Genomic DNA, 16118 nt, shown 5'->3' with positions numbered 1-16118 from the left:
GAATTCCCTCCTAAAAGTAGCTGTTTTTCAAATCTGTCGCCTTTTTTAATCGCATGATGGCTAGAATCAATCCCATTTTCTCAGGAATGAGATTGCATTATTTGATAGTATGTCGTTTTAAAAAATACTTTATCATATGGATAAACAGTCTCAATCCATTATTCATGATTCAGGGAAATCAAGATTCGAATAACACTCTATTTAAAAAATTATCAGCAATAAGTAGATTTTTTCTTTATGTTGCTTTGTGTGTGTCTATTTGTTTTGTTCATTTGATGCATAGTGATATCTACATGTTTACATTTTAGTACGGGAGATCTATTAAAATTTTTTCTCTAGAAAGTAATTTTTAGCCAAAGGAAACATTATAACTGGATATCACAGAATAGATGTCACCAACCAATGGAGAAAATGCAGTGATTATCAACAGTTAAGTTCTCAAAAAATGGAAAATGCCAGGGAAATGGATGGTCAGGAGTCAGCAGAGTATAAACCATCAAGTTTAGTGCAGCAGGTAAGGAGCTTAATTGAATTTGGCCAAGTATATATCACATTAGCATAGATTTCCTTTTTTCTATTATTTTACATTGTATGGTTTGTGATGTAATCAGCATCCAGACATATGAGAATCTTAGAAGAATGATCACTACATATAGCAGGACACTTCATTTTAAAATCTTCTCATTTTGCATAATTACAGTTCAAAATTTCCATGATAATAAACTCTATATATTGGTCCCTGCCATTTATCTACAGCTCAATGAATTTAATACGAGGAGGAATATATAAATAGAAAGTCTGAAAGAAATTATGCTTAAAGTTGTGGAATACCCAGACCACTAAGGGATCTTCAGACAAAAAGTTCACTCTCAAAATCTGTCTGCAATTTCGCTCACCTGATAATATCTATTACCTATAACTTTGATTTTTTTGGAAAACACCTGGAATTTCCACATATTACTTACGAGGTGTGTATTAAATACTTGAAGGGGACATGTTTATGACCATTTTGTAACCAAAAAAATCTTAATATATAGAAATCAGAATTACAATTTTAATCATAACTTTCTAAGCCTCACTTCCATAGATATTGAGTCAAGTATGTCAAATATTGCTGTTTCATAATAAACATACCAAATGCCATTAAATATCTAAAATACAAGCGTAATTAATTCAATTGCTCATAATTTGAATCAAACATTCAATTCATATAATAAATAGTGGTGTTACATAAAATTTTCATATTGTATTAATTGTTCAATTCATTACATTGAATCTATATTGCAATTATTATCCACCCATAATGCTAATTGTATTGTGGATATCCTTATCTGGGCTCTTCTACTTTTCATTTAATTCAGCTTACCTACTTTAAGCTATGGAAAATCTTAACAATTCCTGGAAGAGTTTACCTGAAAAATTGTTAATATGTATAAAAAATAGGCAGTGAATTGTTCGTGAAATGATAAAATTTTAAGCTTATGTGAGGTATTATATTGCAAGTTGATATTTCAATCATAAAAATTTTGGCATATTCCTAATGTATGTATGCCATTCACTTCTTTAGTCAGAATTTATTAAGATTTATTTAGAAATCAATGCAATATTCTCAAAAGACTTTACTTAAATACCAATAAAATTAACTACTGAAGAAGTCACCAGCCAATGTTAGGATCACATTTTAAATGCATTGACACCCTGAATGACTTCCTGTACATATTTCATTCTAATGTGCTGGTATATTTTTGCTTGTATTCACTTTCATTTATATTTATTTAAGTTTTAAATAATAGAATAAAAAAAAGTTTTACTGAAGAACCCATATGCAAACCAACATTTCTTAGGCACTCAATGAGAATTTATTCATATTGGCAGTATAACTACAAGACTTCTACCTCAGTGAGAAACATATGGCACACCACTGTAGAATACTCAGAGTGTTGTTTAATGGTGTAGTCTCCACAAAAATTATATAGGTGATTTAAAGCTTCTTTATAGATTATGAAAATTATGTTAACATTATCGAAATGTGTACCAAACTGTCCTTGATATTTTTTTTGCATCAATTTCTCATATTTACCCTTTAATATCTGGCCTTATTAACCATAAGAATTTAGTGACTTTATGAGCAAATTATCAATTGATGATGGTTATTATGATTTTAAGATTATTAAAAACATGTTGCTCCTATAAAATTCGAAAATCACTTTTGAAAATATATCTCATAAACAGGACTAGGTCTTGTTCCATAAGGTGCAGGGTTTTCATCAATTCAATGAATTCTCCAATATTTTCTTTCATTAAAATGAAGCTAAATTCTTTGATATTGACTTTTTTCAAGTTCTTGGTATATTCACAACATTTTAAAACTTTTGAATTTTTATCCCATTTTGGTAATGGCATTTTGGATGACATAAATGATTGTAATCCTTTCATTGTTTTCATCCTTGTTGTGATGTTATGCTGGTACATACTGAGCCTTAATTGATGATGAATGTTTCCTATGAGATTGGGGTCGCATCCCAAGAGTTTTTTGTGTGAAATACTGCATGCGTACTGGATACGGCAACATAACTTCCTTTTTTAAAATGCAAAACGCTTTCAAAAAGGAAGTTACATTGCTGCACCCTGTACTATTTTAAACTACAGCACTCCATTAAATGTTCCAATTCCTTAATCTCTACAGCTATAACGAAAACAATGCAAGCCAAGATGTTTGCTAACATTATTCATCAAAATTTGGGCAGTATGCACTTAAAAGTGGCAATTTATATAGAAATTTAGAGAGTTTAATGGATTTCAATCACTGCAATGGATGGACATAGAATTAAAATTATGGGAAAATATACAATTAAATATGTTTGTAATAACACAAAAATTCCCTTACCAAACATTTCTTTTGAAATTATAAGGATTTTCCTAATTTGATATAGATATTACAAAGCAATATAATCCATATACATACCATTGAATGAACATTCATCCGCCCCTCGTCGTATCCTACAGGTCCTGCCACCCGTAATACACGCGCCTGAGGTGGGAATTTAAGTAAATGGCCTTCAAGCTAATAGACCGTAACTGACAGACTTGTTGCTTATTAGGTGATCCTATTAATTAATTAATCAGCCTGTGTTAGCTAAGAGATTACGTAGACGTGTGGCATTTATTCTTCAATAACAATATATTATTTATTTATGTCACTCACTTTCTTCAAGATAGCTTACACCTTAAGGCATTACAAAAAAATTTTAAATTTGCCGTTAATTATCATATTTTTACATTTGAAGATGAGCCTCTGTAGTGTGTTTTCTGTAATAGCTGCAGAATGGACTATAGTAGTCTTGGCGTCAATGCATTGAAGTGTTTTTTTTTAAGTTGGAGTCTTAGCAAATAATCCTATGAATGTGATTAATTCTTTTATATTCAGCCATTAAAGACCAGAATCATTTATAGAGAGGGATTGGTTTTGCATGAAACTATGTGAATAAAATGGTGAATCAGAATACACTTTGAGTTCCCTGAAAAAATAAACTTGCCCATGTTATCCATTTAATATTTGCCGCACGAATAAGTAATTTTATTAAATGGAAATTAATTTTTAAAATGTATCCCCTTTCAAATGGACGAACTTGATCAGTTGAACTAAATTGACATTTTAACATAAGTGATCGCCGCATCTAGCTCGCCAATCATTCAAATCCATTTGTAAACCGTAATGTCACTGTTCATGACAGGAGTTATGTCTTCCACAATAGTTGTCTCGTGCGGTTAACGATCTATCGCGAGATTTATCGATTGCGTAACGATCGGAGCAAGTGTTTCCATGGGGACGACTTTGGCGCGTTTTCTCCTTACACCTGCCACACTCGCTAAACGCCCCCGTCGCCGCCGCCTCTCCCAGTGCGAACGTACCCCTTTCCCTCCGCCCCCGTTACCCTCGGAGCCCGCCGTACCTACCCTTCGCCTCCACCCCCTTGGGCCCGGCCATCTCCACTCCTTTCCCGGCTCCTCGCTGAATCTCCATTTCAAAAGGTTCAGCAGCCTGCGAACCGGATCAATAATACTCCACGGGCGGCGGAAAGAGAGTGTGTGGAGGGAGTAGAGACGGGACAAGGGCGGGGTGGGTTGGGAGGGGCGGGGTGGGAAGAAAGAGAATGACGAAGGAGAGCGAGGGGGAAGGAAGAGAAGAGGGAAGCGCCATCGGAGGAGTTTGCGAGTGAGTGAGTAAACGTTTCGCTGCCCGAGGAGAGGTCCCCACATGGCGCCCACTGCTGTCCTTTGCCAGAACTAGCCCAGCGCGACCCACGAAGGTGACGAAGCTTCCGAAGAAATACTAAATGATGCATGGAATCCTGAGTACTATTCTGGAGACTTCCCCTACTTCCTTAAGACTTTGGCGAGCGTGAAGCGAGAGGAAATAATCAATCTGAAGATGTTATTCGAGTAATTGAAACGACCGTTTGGTTTTCTTCCTCCTTGAATTCGAAAAAAATAATAATTTGAAGTAGGTGCTAGAGCAGGAAACCGCCGCCGTCGGGTGAGGCGGGGAAATCCACGAGGTTATGCCGCCTTCCCCCCAGCCTGCTCTTCCACTACCTTTCCATATCCATTATTTCCCAGCCGCAAGGATTTCCTTCGACCTCTCCTGAGAGCCAAGGCGATGATGCTCTGGTTTGTAAATACCGTGCTGGGAATACTTGAAATGACAGAGCGAAATCTTGACATGGGTACGCTTCTTAAATCCAGACAGAACTGCATTCTTGAGAGATCCAGTTCATCCCCAATCACCCAAATTCATTTGATCAAAAGGTGATAGTAATAGAAAAATATTATAAAATCGATTATTTTTCAATAAATTTTAACACATGAGCTCAAATACCTCTTGATTTTATTCAAAACGAGATCGAAAATGATTCAGAACAAAGTATAATTTGATAGTTACATCAGAACACATTAAATATGTCTATGCATAGTCTGATGAGGAGAGGGAATTTCTCCCTAGGATTTTGCAATATTTATTTATATTAAAGGTGCGTACATTTATTAAATCATACGTTGAAACTTCGTTATCGCATCCTCATCTGACGCATTGCTTATTTTAGAATATCCTAATTGTTATTCTAAGAAATATTTATAATATTTCATTTTCGTAATTGTCGCGGTGCTGGAACTGGGTTATCTAAATAACCAGACGCGCTATTTCTTGCCGCAATTAAAACTTGCTTCCTTTACATAGCCTAGCATTCGCCCACTTGAAGACCTGTTGCCAGGCGAGCCGGAGATGGTCGGTTATTCTGCAGCCAACAAATCGATCAGTCGGTGAAAATAAAGAGTCACGAAATGCATGGGAATCGTGAGATTGTACATTTCCTTGCTGCAAGACATATTTAAGCGGGAGAGTGTATTAGATTGTTGAACGTTGTCAATCCATTACTGAATTATTTCGTACCTGTTTTTTAAAGGCGGAATTATTTTTATCTTGTAAACAATAATAAACATCCTTACATGCAGGAGTTATTTATAAATATATCGTATTTTTTCCATGTACAAATCTTGAGAAATGAAGTTTTTTTTTAATCACGCATAACATTTAGAAATGAAAATTTTCCTTCGTACTGAAAATACACAATACTTCTCCACAATTTCCACCAAAACATTTTCGGGATCATCGTCATGGATACAGTGTTGCCACATACCAATAAAACTCCCACTATTATAATCCATGATTCAAGATGAAACATTCGAGTACGCAAACCTATTATTATTAATAATAGTAGATGAGGCAGGTCGATTTTGGGTGGAAACGCAGGCTAACCACCGCTGCATTTTTAACTAATTCCTTTTATACAATACCTCTAAACCATTCTAACACTATACAATAGGACACCAAGCATCCTAATGACGTACATTTAATTCCTTATACATTCTGTCCCGTTATATTCTGTCCAGCATGCAAATAATTTTCCTCCCCCTAACTCACTTGGCACAATCTCTCCTATACCACTGAAACACTTAAAATCAGAATAAAATAAATGGCTAAAGCTCCAAGGGTTTCCTGCCAAATCGTTCGTCGACTTTGAAATGAACAGATAGATTCTCTTTTTTCTTCATGAAATAAACACAATGCCCCTACCATTCCCTACCTCGAGAGGCTTTTATTGCGGAAAAAATCACGCGGCCCTCTCTTCGACCCACAGCTTTGGCCCCAGGGAAGGAGCATGACGGCCCAAAGGATTTCCTAGAGATTTATATTCATCTTGGTCCCGGGGTCTAAAAGAAAAATTATAGCATCAGGAAGGCGATAACCCTCGAATTTGTGTTTTCGAATGTGTTTGGAAAATGTGTAAGGGTCTTCCATCTTTTGCACTTCATTTCGAAAAGACGAAATAGCCTTGCAGAACCCATAGTAAAAAATAACAAAACGTATGCTGAAAGCAGATTTGGTACAAGCACCATGGAAACTGTAACCAAACTTATATGAACTCTTATAGCAAAGAAGACAAACGCAGTACAAGCCAGAATATAAAACAGTCCTAAGAACACCCAAGCACCATTAACGGGAGGATTTTCTCTACCCCGGCTTCTGTCTAGCTCATGCGCATGTGATTACCATTGCAACAGAGGAAACATCTGGCTAGCAGTTCAGTATTTATCCGCAAGAGAGGATAAATGGTCAGCTTTCGGCTATAATGCAATGATTAACAAAAAATGAACTCTTTGCTGGTCACTGTTGGTTGCATGCTTTTTTAATGAGGTGAGAGTACCCCAAATAGCTACATAAAAATGAGTATATTTGGACCAGAATATGATTTGGTACCCCAAAAAGCAAGGAATGTGAAAAGAAATCCACGCCGTCTAAGATATTGCTTCCTTTATTACGTATTTCCATCTGGTTAGTGGGTCCCCAGGCAATAGGTTCGTATATAACATTATTTCCCATTTAGTACGAATGAATAGATAGACGTGTATCCAGACCAGCAGTTTGCTGGGGATCGCCGTAAAATTTGGAAGATATTGCTCAAGAGAAGCATCATAGAGTGAGTAAAAACATACCAAGACGATCATTAGCTTCGCTTAAACTCTGAAGAGAGACTCTAACGCACGGTTGATGTCAATAGTTCAATATTGAGAAGGTTTCGTGGGGGCAAATGCAATATCTCCCGTTATCCCACGTGTGCCTACATGTACCTATACCCTGAACTTTTGAATAGCCAATTTGAAAAGATTCAAAGTGTAAATAATGTAAAACGTAATTCCGTAGTCCTCCGTAAGATTAGGTTGGATAAATAATGGACCTCAACTCTAGAAGTATGGTTCTATTATTGAGGTTAAAATGCTATGAATATGGTAAATAACCACATTGTAGGATTTTTCTAATATTTGATAAAGTTTCCTGTCCACCGCATCTCAAATGCCCAGTTTAGTTATGAAAGAATCCTCAGAATTCGAGCATATAATATGCGATAGTAATCTATTACTGCTATTCTGATACTGTCTCTCCCAATTAAAGACTTTCTTGGTACTGATAAAACCAATATCTCATATATTTAATGAAACATTAAGAAATACTAAATCGCAACGCATTCATATTGCCTAAATTAATGGTTTACAAAAACAAGTATGTTTTATAATACCTTCTCAATTTGTTTTAAAATCACTCTTATTAAAATGTATCCTTTTCTCAAACATTTCAATAATGTACGACGTAAATAAGTATCTAAATTATGCAAATAAATTGGCTCTTGTGTAGCATGGTAAAAACAATTAAAGATGAAGCTAAAAGGCCCAGAAGCCACCGACATATGCCACTCGTAAGAGGGTAGGCGCTCCTAACAGGAATCATTTCCAGCATTTCTGAAGATATTTTATGATAGAAGTATGTGTCCTGTAACAATCGGAATGTCAACCGCGCTGATAGGATTTATCTCCCTAATGTTTTCAATATTTTTCATGTTCAACTCACGTGATGTCTCATCGATGTGATGAAGTGCACCAATAATAAATTGAGTAGCTTCAGGCGTGATGTGGCGGAAGTCGAACATAATGAATAACTGATCGTAGCACTTTTCCACTTGATATTTTTTTTTATTTTTACGACCGGGTTCCGATGTATTACATCATCATCAGGTAATAATGCCTGATACCTAATGATGATGTAATACATCGAAACCCGGTCGTAAAACAAAAAAAAAATTATCACGTGGAAAAGTGCTACGATCAGTTATTCTTTAAGTACAACAAATATTTTAATTAGATATGATATGAGACGTATGACCATACTCTGCTCATATTTTTTACTCCTATGACCTAAGTTTTTTATGCTTAAGTGAGCTAATGGCTCAAATAAAGTGTTCAAGAAAAGGTTATTGGATGGAAAATCTTCCGTATTTGGGAAAAATAGCTGGTGGTGACTGGCTCTGAGAGATACATCAATTCATCAGCACTTCGGCGAAGTTGCATATATAGTCGTGGGTTTGAGTAAAAACAACATAAATTATAACGCCAGTATCCATGAAATAGCACTCTATTTTCCTTGATACTATCATAGAATAATTAAATGTCGAAGATTTTGAAGAAATTTTGGAACCAATAAAAATCGGAATTGTCAAGAGTTGACCGAGCCAAGACTAACCACATTTGCTTTGGTGTCAAGTCCTACTCGTATCTATTAGTTAATGCAACGCTATTGAATAATTGCATTCATTTTTATTCATAAATAATATATGGTAATATATCGTAAACAATAAACGTTTCTGTCATATAGATACACAATTTAATTGATTAAATAATTTTTTAGTGGATTAATACTCGTGAATACCTATTATTTTCATTAAAATACTTAATATTAACGAAGTTCTTAGCATACAAAAAATAGTATACTACTGGTATATTATCTATTATGATCCTGAGATGAAAAATGACGAGAGGCAATTATAGTTAAAGATAGAAATAAACGAATATTGTGGAATCTAGGTCTTTCACTAATACATTCAAACTACCAGGCAGAAATGAGTTTGCTTTCTAAAGCTAATTGACGTACCCATTGGGATGTCGCCAATAATGTTTTGCTATACTTTTTTGAAATCGAAACGTCTGCTGCACACACACTGTATCTCTCGACGTGGCATACGAGTGTTGTAAATTTTAATCGGCGAAGGACAAACTTTTTTCCTATATTTAAAGAATCAGTGCCAATAAAATTATTTACTCTTTAATCTATCTGAAATGTATGTCAAGTACCAAATTTAGTCGATAAAAGTGCTCCAGTGCCAGCTACGTAAAACTATCATAAACGTCAATTTCACCATTTGACATATTTGATAAACAGATAAACTCAAAGGAAAATACTTTGCTCGAATAGAAGTTATGGTATCGAATATATATATATATATATATATATATATATATATATATATATATATATACACACACATGCATTATATATTATATACGAGGCACTTTCCATTTGCAGTCCCTAAAGATTATTTTTAGAAATCTTTACCCTATCCTCCCCAGCTACAAAACCACCGCCAACCTTCTTTCCAAATGCCCCTCTGTAACATTTAAATGCCCAGCAAATCTTACAAATAATTTTATACCGCCAGACCCATGTCTAAATCCACTCCAATTTCCAAAATCCTTCCGATTCCATGCAATCATTCCAGACGCAAAACCGGCTCTATTCTTGTCATTAATTTCCTTCCGCAACAGCACCTTCTAAATATGTCTTGTTTCTTCCGACTTCTCCCAGCATTTCAAAAAATGTCACTTATCTCTTACAATATACACTCTGCCCAGATTTTTAAATTGCAAATGCATAACGTCTCTCAATATGAAAATTTAACAATTACAGAGCATCCTGTAACCCATTCTATCCATCCACTTCCCTCCCAGTTCCCCACTGCGTTGAAATTCCCGGTGAAAGTTTTGATTATTGTTAAAAATGTATATTGAATATACTCCCTTCAGTCAACAGCCTCACCAATCCAATTTGGGACCCTGGCATTAGCTTGTATCTTGCTATTTAAATCTTACCATCCTCCCGGATTAAACAGTATCCATTATTTTACACCTTCCTCTACTGTTCTCTCACTGGCCAATCGTTCATTAAATAAGTATGCCCCTCTGTTTAACCCTCCCCCCCCCAGTATTCCCTTTTATTACCTTCCCTCTAGTTACTTTGCGTGCCCTGATTAAGGTGGCTGGGACCACCGAAATATAAGTCTAAAGTGAGTATTTTCTTTATCGCATCTTTTTATTATGTTTTGTCCACTAGTGTTTCTGTAAGTCCATAATGTAAGCGTATACCCATGCATGTTGAATACGGCTTCCAAATTTCCTTGCCTCTTCCACTGCCTTAACTGGTTTACGAGGGAGAGTGGCTGGCGATCCCTGGCCCAGGAAGTACGCAAGAGGCGCCTTGACTTCTCCTTGCCGTGATCTGGGCTCCAATTCGAATCCTGCTTGGATCGGAGGTTCACCACGTTCTTGGCACGTGTGAACCACTCAGTGACGCTTGGTGAGCTGTTGCCTAGACCCGTGGAGTTAGTGATGAGGCAACAAGTTGTTTCTTCCGTTTCCCTAATCCGCTTGAACCCTTTCATTCGCAAGGGCAACTTTTGAATTCACGTTATCTACATGATACCGGGGAGGGGAGGCATATCAAGCATGTGCTTCGTCTCACGAATTCACAAAGGGTGTGGCTGCACAATTTGCTGATTTGAATTGAAATTGAATTGAAATCAGCAAGTTATGCTGCCGCACGCTGTATTCAAATGCCAGTTGTATGCCATGCCGAATACCATATGTGAATCGCGGTAGGCCAGTGGGTAGAGCGTTGGACTGCTGACCGGAGGGTCCCGGGTTCGATTCGAGTCCCGGGTAAGGCACTCTGGGCACCTGCAGCTCCACCCAAGCTATGTAATTTTTCGGGTACCAGACCTGGGAAACCATAACCGGCACAGGGAAAGGAACTGGCCCCCCTACCCTGATGTGTGAATTTCACTCTCCGCATAGGGCTTAGTACTGGGTGAACTCTACCATCACCTACTAAAGCGACCTTCGGGTTGATTAGTGTGTTTATGGTTTTTTATATATTATATAATTTTATGATATATATATATATATATATATATATATATATATATATATATATATATATATCAACCAATAGCGTCATTATCAAGTTGAAAAGTTGCCTACTTGTGACGTGTTTTGAAATACAACTTTATTCCAATGTGTGAGTGAGCTTAACCCATAATAAATAGGGCAGAAAAAGAAATATTGTGCGAATTATGGAAAATGTATTAATCTTGTTTTCTTTAACCAATTTCACTCTAAATTTTAAAAAGATACACTTAAAATTTTAATTACAATTATTATTTCTACTTACCAAATAACCGGTAACTACTGTTTTCGATTATTTCCTATGCCCCGCTGCATTTCTTTCAAATCTTCCAACTCTTTTTCCTCACACACTTCTTGATTTTAGAATCAAATCTCTCGATTTATTTTTGTTTTCTGCCCTTGTAGATGTTATTTTTGTCCCCAGCACATTTTTTTATCGTAGGGTGCTCAATCCATCTGCTTTTTCGTCCCCTATAGCATTCAATGGTCCTTTCTGTTCTCTACCTGCACTTAAAACAAAGTGGCATCTATCCATTTCATACAACTTTGTTGAAAAAGAGTCATAAATATCGAAAGTTGGATGCACACCACTCTCCTATTGGTTCTAGAATTAGTTTGCCATTATTCTTATCTCAACTGGAAATAAACGATTGTCGCTGCCATTAAATTTTTTTGATTCCATGATCGTATTCTGAAAGACCGTCATTCCAAACGCGAATCGGAGAAAAGAATAAAAATGCCCTCTGCATCGTACAAAATTCCATAGTATATCATGAATAGAACATTGAATACGTGCAAAAATACAGCTTCTTTTTCAGAAATTCGATAAAACCAACATTAGTTCAGATGTCAGCGTATAAATGTGACTTCAACGTTCCAGCATTTTTTTCTAATATCTCATTTGCAAAAAAAAGCGGTTAAAATCAACATAAAGATATCGTTTTATCTCCTTAATCATTTAATGTATTTTATCATTTATTTACGAGTATCCGAAGGCTGATAATTACGGCCATCCCTTCTTCCTTATCTAATTCTAATTATTCTCTAGAGCCGTGGCAACTCTACCGAATAGCATCCCATTATATTTAACCCATATATTTTTACTTCATCAGATTTTTCAGGCTGTATTTTCTCATATTATATTTCCAGCAAATGCATTTCGTATCAAGGTGCAACCAATTCATTCGCTATTTGCCTGTATTATCTACGCCGGGGTGGCGAACTTATGGCACGCGTGCCTAAAGTAACACGCAGAGCAATTATTTTCGCACGCAGAGCTCGTAAGGTGCTACGGGAAATTCCATGGTGATCAATTGATGGGTTGACACGCGAGTCAAGAGCATACTCTTATTACGTACATTATCGTTGGCACTCAATCGCCAAAAGGTTTACCATCCCTGACCTACGCCATATGGAAATCAGATTTCGAAGGCCACGATACTTTTCTGGTCTGCTTCAATTATCCACGCCTCAGTTCCATATAAATGTCGCTGTACAAAATAATGCTTTCAGTTACAGCACTCTTTTTTAACTAGCGTACCAAGTATTTACCAAATTATCTCAAATGTAAGCCTCTTGGGAGCGGTCAAAAGTCGTCCTAAATGTCGTCCATCTAATTATAAACCAATCGGATCGATAATCCACGTGAAATGTTTTTCGTCTCGCGGCATCATATTACGAGGTAAGAGCAAATTGTTTTGGAAAATCGACCCACCTCAAGGATATTGTTGTTATACCAAGCGATGAAGACAATTGAACCCACGCTTCGGTCGGAAGGGTATCCTCAATTCCCTAAGAGAACGTTTGTCAGAATTTCGTCATATCATTCATGTTTACCTTGAACCGATAAAAAGCTACGTAAATGTAGATACCTACACGGTATCAATCTTACATACATACTGCATTCTTAAAAAAGTGATAAATGTAGATAAACCCATACAGATATGGTACTAAACCAAATCAAACCAAACTTCAGGTTGAGAGCTGTGGTTGTTGGATAGTACCACACGTGTTGAGAGAGAAGCAATCATAGAAATTTTATTGAGAGATTGTAAATATCTACCCTTTTCAATACCGTAATTCACTTCTTGAGCATGAAGTATTCATCGGCTGAATTCAAGTTGATTCGAAAGACTACTCCTTTTTGGCCTTATTTTCCGTTTGTTATTCTTCTCATCATAGATGTTCTACTAAATTGCTGCTCAGTGCCATAGCAAGCGTCTTTTATTTGAAGTCAGCCTCTGTTTCTTGAAAATGAACGTCTACTAAACAACAATGATTCCACGTAAATTAACTCTGAGGAATTTTCAATAATTGAATCCAATTTTTCCTGTCTCTATCTCCATGGCATTATCTCAGTTTCCACTAGTTGAAAGCACGTAATATTTTTCACTCAAGCGTTTCATTTAATGTGCGTTCAACATTTCCCATTGTTTTCAATGAATTAGGTCCTACGGCTACTATTATTCACCAGCGAATAAAGACTTTATTCTTTAATTTGCCTTCATTTCCCTCTTTGTCACTTCTTGTATTTTTTATTGAAAATCTCCGATGACTTTTGGTATGATCCCCCTCTCGGTTTAATCAAACCCACTCCAAGGTTGGGTCGCGACTTGCAGGGTACTATGTAAATATAAAAATTTTAAATGTAATGACCTGATAGGTGAGGAAAGAGTTCAATTATTACGTAGCCTAACGGTGTGTGAAATCCACACATCGGGGGTAGTGGGAGCACGTCCACGTCCCCGATGCATAATTAAGTAAAGTTTAAGAAATATTATTATCATTGAAAAAGTAATAAGTAATATCAATAAGTTTTGTAAAATTATTTTCTCGATGGCAAACATTTCACCTAGCTATGTCTCTAATTAGGAGTATTCGTTTTATGTGCGGTCAACACTCGTGAACTTGTTCTTTATTTGGTTGCCTTGACCAAATTTCTGAGCAGTAATCATAAACGGAAGATGGGAAAGGATAGGCGACAGAGACCAGCGAAATCTTTGCTACCTCGCCACCAGCGAGGGCACAAAGTTGGCGAGCTACCAATGACTGGAATTTGAACCTGGCGCTACAGGTCTTCTTAATGGGCGGGGCCGTTCGGATTGACAGAATCACCAAATACTAATAAGCCAGGGCCTTGCGGGTAAACTTTACAGTTTAACATTATTTGGTTATCCTTAATGAAATGGGGGGTTTGAATGGAGCCTGAAAAATATTGCACGATATCATGGCCTACTTTCTTGACCTCCAATAGGTTGTAAACCTGGTGGTAAAGGCGTGGTGGAAGGGTTGGTCCGTTCCCATGACCGATCGAGCTATACTGTTGGGAGTAATAGCGTTTGCGCCTGGCGGAGTCACTCCGGCCAGTTAAACCAAACGGTACAAATCAGACGAAAAGTATATTTTCTTGGTCTCTGTACCCCAATGAGGTAGTGACAAAGTCACCTGACCTTAATCGGAAAGTTAATTGCATTGATTTTTCACTTTAAAAACTATCGAGAAATGCAACGGAAAGCCACCTAATAATATTTCAAATTTTATCGGGCGAAAAAGCTACATATAAACTAGAAACAATCAGGAACCCTTTTTAAATTCAGGTTCTGAATACGGAAAGAAGTCTTTGAAATAGATAGTCTGGTGGGCATTGTACTCAACGGTAGACACAGATATGGTTTCTGTAAAGGCTCTCGGCTAAAAGGAGTTGGTATTTTATAGTTTTTGTATACTAAAGTGACCGTAAGTAGTTTAAAAGAATTAATAATATTTCAAAGAAATCAAGTATGCATATTTTTTATCAACATCTGAGAATATATATCGTTTTAATCATATGTCCTTTAATAGTTTACATAAGTAGCTTGAGTGAACGGTGCTTGGCAGTTTCCGAGGAGCCTCAGACCTAATTCTTTTCTTCTGTCTCTAACCTAAGGCTATTAATTTTTTCTAGAGATCTCAGAATCAATGATTCATACCTTCTTAAAGAATAGCACATCCCCAACGATATTTGCTTGTGCAGAGTACGAATAAAAAATCGATCTTTTTCCTCTTACCATATAGAATAAGCCGTGGTTTGTATAATTATTTTATGTTGACGAGGAGCAAAGTAACCGCAGTTAAAACAGTGAAGCAACTACAATAGTTCGAATTTTATTAGCTGGGGAAAATATTTTCATCATCTTAACACTTAATATGTTAAAATAGTAATAAAATACCATGCGACTTTTGCAGCTCTTGCTTACATTACCTGGAAATTGAGAGTACATTTTGATCTTCTATATCATTCAGAAATTCTTTTTTTTCTTTATCCTTTCATTTGAACATTTCATGTAAATATAGTTTCCTTTTTCTTGGTTTTACTGTTTCATCTATTTCGGTGCTTCGATCAATCACTCAAGTAGGCAGTTACTTTCAATGGTATTCGGCGGCCATATCGTGTTATGATTAACATTAATGTTTTAAAACGAAAGGGGTTTTCCTTGGAGTGCAGAAAGGGATAGCCTGGGGACAGTGACAATGGTAGAGTAATTTGTATATTTACGGAGTTAAAGTGAAATCAGAAAAAATAAAGAATGCAACAAGCGGGAATACAAAGGGAGAAGTTTGGTTACGGGAAGCCCTGCGTTGAAAGCGACCATCGGAGTGCTTCTGTCTTTTAATTGCCGACCACCAGCCTCGTGAGTCGACGATAGTAACGAGCCTCGGCTTCGAATCCCACCGAGGCAACGTTTGGTGTATTCTCATTCTACGCTTTTTAGATGAGCTCACCTCCTCTCGTGGTGCTCGCAAAAACTTAATAAAATTAAGCATCTCATACCCTGGTCTGTGCATGGAAGTGGTAAGAAGCAAGTTATAATTGGAATAGATATGATTAGTAAATTCTGCTACCCTCAGGAATCGAACCTTTACGCATTCAGAGTGTTGGAGCAAGGGTTAAGGTGCCTTTGAAACTGAACGTTATTGCGGTAAAAGTTTGAGAATTCATCTTTCAGCACAAT

Source organism: Hetaerina americana, unplaced genomic scaffold, assembly GCF_022747635.1.
Source record: "Hetaerina americana unplaced genomic scaffold, ioHetAmer1.1.p SCAF_1, whole genome shotgun sequence".
NCBI classification, from domain to species: domain Eukaryota; kingdom Metazoa; phylum Arthropoda; class Insecta; order Odonata; family Calopterygidae; genus Hetaerina; species Hetaerina americana.
This window is presented reverse-complemented; position numbering follows the sequence as displayed.